This window comes from Macaca mulatta, chromosome 10 (assembly GCF_049350105.2).
Source record: "Macaca mulatta isolate MMU2019108-1 chromosome 10, T2T-MMU8v2.0, whole genome shotgun sequence".
NCBI classification, from domain to species: Eukaryota; Metazoa; Chordata; class Mammalia; order Primates; family Cercopithecidae; genus Macaca; species Macaca mulatta.
This window is the reverse complement of record NC_133415.1, coordinates 3,994,060-4,001,512: the sequence shown is the minus strand read 5'-3', so window position 1 is coordinate 4,001,512 and position 7,453 is coordinate 3,994,060. Positions and strand designations below refer to the sequence as shown.

General features: G+C 44.5%; 1 long non-coding RNA gene across 1 annotated transcript; it reads right to left on the bottom strand.

Annotated features, from left to right (window-relative positions):
• Nucleotides 1-208: 208 nt before the first annotated feature.
• Nucleotides 209-2,162, bottom strand: LOC107000698 (uncharacterized). Its single transcript, XR_001447830.3, has 2 exons — nucleotides 2,090-2,162; nucleotides 209-739 (listed from the first exon to the last, which is right to left on the bottom strand). It is a non-coding gene; the product is annotated as an uncharacterized LOC107000698 (long non-coding RNA).
• Between the last annotated feature and the right edge of the window lie 5,291 nt (nucleotides 2,163-7,453).

Genomic DNA, 7,453 nt, shown 5'->3' with positions numbered 1-7,453 from the left:
AAGCACGCAATGAATATTAGCTGATAACGATCTCATCCGATTTCACATTTAGCCAGCATGGAGTGATGCCTCTATCCTGGAGCAACCTTGCCAGCGCTGTGCCAGGACTAGCTTGCACCGACTCTTCCAGGATCAGCATTCAGCAGCATCGCTGTGGTTGCTTGAAACAGCCCATGGTGGGAGTATTTACACCAAGAAAATCAGCAAATGCCATCAATCAAGACCGTTTTGTTTTTTTTCACGGAGTGGCTGTTAAACATTCACCAGCACACCCCTGGGCCCAAGAGAAGAAAGATGAATGGGAACCATGTAAAGGACAACAAGGGATGGGATGGGAGAGGAGTACGGCTTAGATGATGTGACCTTCGAATGTCATTCACTCCTTCTTCATGCCTATTGGATGCCGTGTAGTGCAGGGACGGGTGTGGGCTGCAGAGCCGGAGCTGGATTTGAATTCTCTCATTTCAAGGATGGGAGATCTGAGGCCCACACTGAGGCTGGACCTGCTCAAGATGAGAGAGTTACAGACAGCAGAGACAGGGCTCAAACTCAGCTGCTCTCACTGCTTGGTGGCCTCTCACTTCATCAAGGGGCCAGTCTCATCAGCTCACCCTGACCCTGAAGTCAAAGTCTAAACAGTGCGATTCACTGGTTGCAGTGGTGTGTCTGGGAGGCAGTCTTACAGGGTATGCTCCCTCAGTTGTACTTCTGGTTTTGAGCTTTGTGTCTTTCTGTAAAACTAAACCAAACAATAAGCACTTGAAGCCCCCAATGAGCCCATGTTGTTAAACCCTATTGGAAAACAGGTTTTCTTAAAAAAGGAGAAGAAGGTCGAGCGCAGTGGCTCATGCCTGTAATCCCAGCACTTTGGGAGGCCAACCAGGTGGATCACCTGAGGTCAGGAGTTCGAGACCAGCCTGGCCAACGTGGGGGAAACCCCATCTCTACTAAAAACACAATAATTAGCCAGGCATGGTGGCACACACCTGTAATCCCAGCTACTCGGGAGGCTGAGGCAGAAGAATTGCTCGAACCTGGGAGACAGAGGTGGCAGTGAGTCGAGATCACATCATTGTACTTCAGCCTGGGTGACAGAGTGAGACTCTGTCCCAAAAAAATAAAAAAATAAAAAATAAAAGAAGACGAAGAAAAAAGCTTACATTGATTTCCTCATACATTTGCACAAGCTACAGAACTTGGTTCTTTTATTTTCATTTGGAAACAAGTTGAAACAGCCCTCCAAATTAAGAAAACAACTTTACAAATTCAAGTTTTATGTTCTCTTATTTCAGAAATATTCATGGCCTCAATATGTCTCTCCTAAGTACTTATATAAAAACATTCTTCTCTTCCATTTGCCAATTTTTAAAGATTTTTTTCACTCTACTTACAACAAAGCAATCATTTCAAATTAATTAAGTTTTCATTAAAATGTATTATTGTAATGTCCCAGGTACTGAATAGTGATTTTGTGTTCTGAGAGAACAAGCCTGAAAGAAAAATAGTATAACTTTTGCAAGTAGACAATTTCAACCCAATTCCGTCCTCTGGCATGAAGCACAGGGGGTTTGCATACAGTAGGTTGAGAGAATAACTAGCAATAATAATTATCAGTGACATGAATCAGGAGAGTACATTTACAGAGGACTTTCAGAAGTTCACAGCTATTTTGCATATGTTATTCCATTTCGTTCCAAGCATTGTTCCATGTAGACCTGTTTATCTCTCTCTTTTATTTTTATTGAGAAAACCAAGACCCAGAAATGTGAGGTCACTCACCAAAGGTCACACAGTCTCAAGATGCAGAGCTGTCATTTGACCCTGGGTCTTTCCACCTCCAGATGCACCTGAGCGTGGAGTGTGCAGGGGGAGGTGGCGTCTGGGTCCCGGAAGGAGCTGAGGATCTCCTCACTCTCCCTTCCTGACTTGTTTATTCTCCTTTCAAAGCACAGTTATTTTCTTTGCAAGACCAACGAGCTCGATTCAAAATCAGAGTCATTTTAACGTTTTAAAAACATCAAGTAGAGCTTAGAAAATTCAAGCACTAGAGGGAAAAATAATTCTCAAGTTATTTAGAAAGAAAATTTACCTTGATTCTGAGGGGCCTTGAGCTTTCTGCTTTTTGCTCCTTTTTTGGGCTATGCTGAGTGGGGGCCGTGGCTGTGGTGGGAAATTGAGAGTTGCATGAGATCTCTAGATGCTTCTTAGGCCCTCAGCGCCACAGAGAAAAGAGGAAAACACTCATCTGGATGATCCGTGTCTTGCAGACTCAGTCTCAAACCCTTTGGGGTGAGAATTCTGAGGCCTGGGGGCATTTATGAGGGAAGCCACACAGAACGTTGGCCAGCGGGACAAACAAAGGAAGCCAAACCCGGCTCTTTGGTGCAAAAATAAAGTAAATTCCTATTTGTTGATATGGTTTGGCTCTGTGTCCCCACCCAGATCTCAAGTTGAATAGTAATCCCTAATGCTGGGGGAGGGGCTTAGTGGGAGGGGCTTGGATCATGTGGGAGGGGCTTGGATCATGTAGGTGGAGTTCCCTTTGCTGTTCTCGTGATAGTGAATGAGTTCTTGTGAGATCCAGTGGTTTAACGGCGTGTGGTACTTTCCTCCTCATGTGCTCTCCTGTCCTGCCACCGTGTGAAGAAGGTTCTTGCTTCCCCTTTGCCTTCTACCATAATTGTAAGCTTCCTGAGGCCTCCCAATCATGCTTCCCGTTAAGCCTGCAGAACTGTGAGTCAATTAAACCTATTTTCTTCATAAATCACCCAGTCTTAGATAGTTCTTTATAGCAGTGTGAGAACGGACTAACGCACTTGTTCATTATTGAGTGCTGTGTTCTTGATCTGGGTCCCTGTCTTCATTTTCCACCTTATTTCCTTCTCCAGGGCTCCCACGCCCTCTCCCCCATCCCATCCTATTACTGTGCTGAATGCCGTCATCTTCGATCTCAGAGTCCCGCCAGCAGGGCCAAGGTTCCTCCCTACCCAACCAGCACGCCATCAACACACTTCCTAACATGATTCCCTCTGTGCCAGTCTGCTTCCCTCTAGCTCTTTGCTTGTGCCATTTTCTCCAACTAGAACACAGAGCAGTAACAGGGAAAGGAAGGGCACGGCTGATAGAGAATGCTCCCTGGAGCCAGTAGCCATGAGTTAACCCCAGCTGGGGCATTACTGGTCTCGCCTTGGGCATGGCAATCAGCTCTCTGGTCTTCACTGGTAATACCCATAAGAAAACCACCTCATGGGCTCAGGATAACACACTGACATGAATCCTCTTAGCTGGCACCTGGTCCACACTGACAGGACAAAGGTCATCATTTCGTGCCTGACACTACTCCATTAGTGCTGGGTGAGCCCCTCACCCTTCCCAAAGGATGTGGAATTGAGCCCAGGAACAGGTTCATGTCTCCCAGAGGCTGGACTTGTACCTATAGGATCAGGAGCCACAGGAGGCTGCAGGGGAACAGAGGCAAGAAAACCTCAGTAGAAGGAGGAATAGAACCTGGTGTGCAGGAAGAGCAGGGAGATGGAGAGAAACTTTGGTCAGTTCTGATTCTGATCCCATCTCTCCCCGAGGTCCCATCCACATTCCTGCCCTCACCACATAGGACACTCCACAAACCCCATAACTGCTTCCTACTTCTCCTTTACTCTGATCCAAGGACCCATGTTTGTTTCTGCTATTTGTGAGCAGATGATTTCAATTAATGTCATAACGAGGGCAGCCAGTGGAGTGCCTATCACATGATTGGGGCTCAATGACCACAGCTCCTTCCACACCCCGCTTCCAGCTTCCAGCAACTGGAATCAGATCACTCAGCCAGTGTGACCTCGGCCCTAAATGGAACTATTGCCCCTGAGCAAGGTTCCCATGGGGCTCCAGAACCGACCCTGCAAACCTCTGTGCCCTACTAGCTTTTGAAGAAACTGCACTCTTGTAAGAGGTGGCTCCAAGGACTCTGCAAAAGTGTGCAGATTACCCAGAGCCTGCAGCAGTGAGGGAGGGAGCAGAGGAGAGGCACAAATGGAGCCTGGGCACCAGCAGGGAGGCTCAGGTGCTTGCACCTTCATGAGTCGCAGATCACCTGGCTGAGTGCCCTCCTCCCTCACCTGCTGCTGCCCAGGGTCATGTCCATCCTGCAGTCCTGCCTCCACTGCACCCTCAGCATGATCTGTGCTGCAGGCCCCAACCAGAGCTCTCCAGATGCACCCAGAGCTGCTGGGCTGAGATGACAGGCCACCACAGGCCAGGGTCTGAGCTAGGGCCCTCAGCACCCCACCTTCCCAGGGCAATGCTGGCTATCAGAGACACTGTTCAACCTTCAAAGTAATAGCCCATTGGCTGAGATGAAATCCACAGAATTTATGCTCCTTGATTCCTGATGACATTATTTAAAGTGCCTGTGATTTATCACTAACCCAATATGCATTGTCATTTCTAAGTAATTACAGAAAATATTGTAATCTAAGTACTATTACATCAGGAACACAACTCGGAATAAATACTGCCTCTACCTTCAGTCAACTCAGTAATGTGAATCGATACCTACTGATTTTTTGAATGTGAACATGTTGAGAGGTCTTGAATTCCCATCACCGCGGCTGGGTCATATATCCTCCTTTGTTAGAGAATGAGGGGCCCGCAGGCAGCCTGGTCACTTCTGCAGGTGCAGACCTTCCTGCAGGTCCTGTGGGCTGGTGCCCCTTAGGGGTCAGCAGGGTACTCAGGGTCCCAACAGAATGAGTTCAGCCACAGCCTCTGCCTGAAATGTGCCAAATCAGCTTTCTCCCAGACAGCCTTCATCAAATAATATATTTATGCAAATACACGCCATGCCCAGCAGTGTGCTAGGTACGATGAGTGATACCAGGACATAAGATGTGACCCTTGCCCAGAACATATTCTAAGGCCCATCTGAAGAGTCTAACTCAGGTGTCTAAATCATGAGATTTGGTTTCAGGTGTGGTTCCACTCTGCTTCTTACTGACTGGTGGCCCTGGAGCAGACTTAACCTCTCTGAGCTGCAGGCATAACCCTGGTAAAACAGGACCAATATCTGTCCTATCTATTTCATATCACAACTGGTCAACTAAGTTGATGGATAAGAAACATATGTAGATTGCAAAGTGCTATACAGAAGTGAAGAATAGTATTATTACAGAAGGCTGGTGATTCCTGGAAAATAAAGTAATCCACTTATGGTCAGAGGAGCAAGAAGAATTCTTCAGATAAATATATACCATTATACTCACCTCCTTGTAAATGAAAATAGAACTCATTAAAACTAGTATAAACAACACATTATAGAATATAATCAAGTTCCATAAAACAGATCATTAAAAGAAGGAGACAAAATGGGACAGAGTCTGGTACATTGTAAGTGCTCAAAGTTATTTGTTGAACAAATGAAAAAATAAGTGAGAAAAAAGACATAGAGAAGGAAGAATCTGTGGGGCCCACTGAGAAGCTAACAGCCCAGGTAAAAGTAATGGGAGATAGCATGAGGAAAGGAGAGCCATGTAGTACCTGCTGCAGCCCTGGCAGCCCTGGGGGTCACTGGGGACAATGGCAAAGCTGTTCTAGAAGGAGGGACAAACAGAAGAAGAAAAATGGAGTGCAGAAAGAAAAGTCAAACACTCCCCTCTCCCACAACACAGGAGTGTTCCAGTGCTCAGAATGATAAATAACAAATCAGTACTCAGAACATGAAATAACTCCAGACAAAATTAATTGCATGGGGACAATTTGTCTACAACAAAAATAATTATGTTTAGGGTGTTTAAAGAGATAACAGAGGTGAAGGAGGGAGAATGTGCTTTTAAAAGCAGAAGAAACTATAGAAAAATAAAACAGGTGCATAAGAAATAACAAAAAATAAGTTTCTTTAATATAAACAATTAGAAAACTAAGAAATTAAAAATATAGCCAAAGAAAATATGTGATAACAGGAACATATTTTAGGCAGAACAGGGTTAAAGAGAGATTTAGCGAATTGGAGACAATATTGAGGAACTCACCTAGAATATTGCACAGAGAGACAAACTGACTTCTGTAGATATGAATGCGTGCATGCATGCACACATGTACACTGCACTTCATTGATTCCATTTTCTCATTTTAATATATCTGAAATTGGAGCACACCTTACAACTAAAGGTGACTTACAGAACAGAATAAACAAACAAACCAAACAAGCCCCACACGTAGACATAGTAGTGAAACTACACAATAGCAGGATAAAACGAGAAAATGTTAAAAGCTACAAGACAGAAAAGACAGATTCCTATAAAGGATCATTAATTCGATGGATAGTAGATTTATGTGCAGTGATAAAGATCAGAAGAAATGAAATAATGCCTTCAAAAGACTGAGGAAAAATAATTATTAACCTATAATTTATACCAATAGAAACAATTATTCAGGAAAAATAAAATAAAAACTTGCAAGGGCTAAAAGAACTTGCTTACCACCACAGATGCTTGCTCTAAGAACTGTGAAAGGATTCAAGAGGAAAAGTACATCCAGAGAGGGTTCATAGCATATCACATATAAGAGTAAGCTTAGATATTGATGGTTTATAGATTGATGAATGTAATTAAATATTGACTTGTGAAATAATAATAGCAGGTTTGAAGTGTTTTTAAGCAAAACCAAGTTGCAGATAACAGGAACAGAAAGGATGATAGCAGGGTGGTCTGTGGTTGGTAAAGTCTGCTGCAGTCCAGGTCACGTTGTAGGAAAAGACAGAAATAGGAGGAACCCCTGAAGCAAGTCTTCTTCCGTGATGCTTCCCCAGGAGAGCCCTTCTTGAGTTTAACACACTAACTTCATGGAGCTTAAGTAGTTCTCAGTGCAATATGTCCAACTATTTATGTAGAAAACATCTATATCTATGTCCCAAAGACTCAATCAGCATTTTAAACAAAACAATATAGAGGAAGTCTCAGGTTCTATTCCAAATAATACTGCCAGAATTGCGTGTGTAAACATTTTGAAAAGTTCATGAATCTCAGGGCGGGGAAGTGCATCTGGGATGTTGCTGGACCCAAGGGAGTCATTATTCCATGAGGCCACGCCAGTGCTGGGTTAAATATTAGCCCTGAATGTGCCTGGGATAGGTTGGGAAGCTTCAAATGGAGGAAGAAAAGAAACAGCCCGATGTCTCCTAAAACCTCACGTAAATGAATTTATGAAAGGAAACATCAAGACAAAGAGGAAGACTGCATCTTGCAAGTGTTTCACGCAAGAGTAGTGAGCAGCTCCTCTGAAGATTTGTCAGACCCCCTCCTCAGAGCAGCTACCAAACCATGGAGAGCCGTTCCCAGGCCTTGTGGGTCTGACAAACGCCCAAAACAACCCTCTCTCACCCAGGTCCTCTCCCCATCCTCCTCCACCACCAGACACACAGAAACCGCCTCCTCTTTTCAACCCTCTCCTTTCTCAGCTG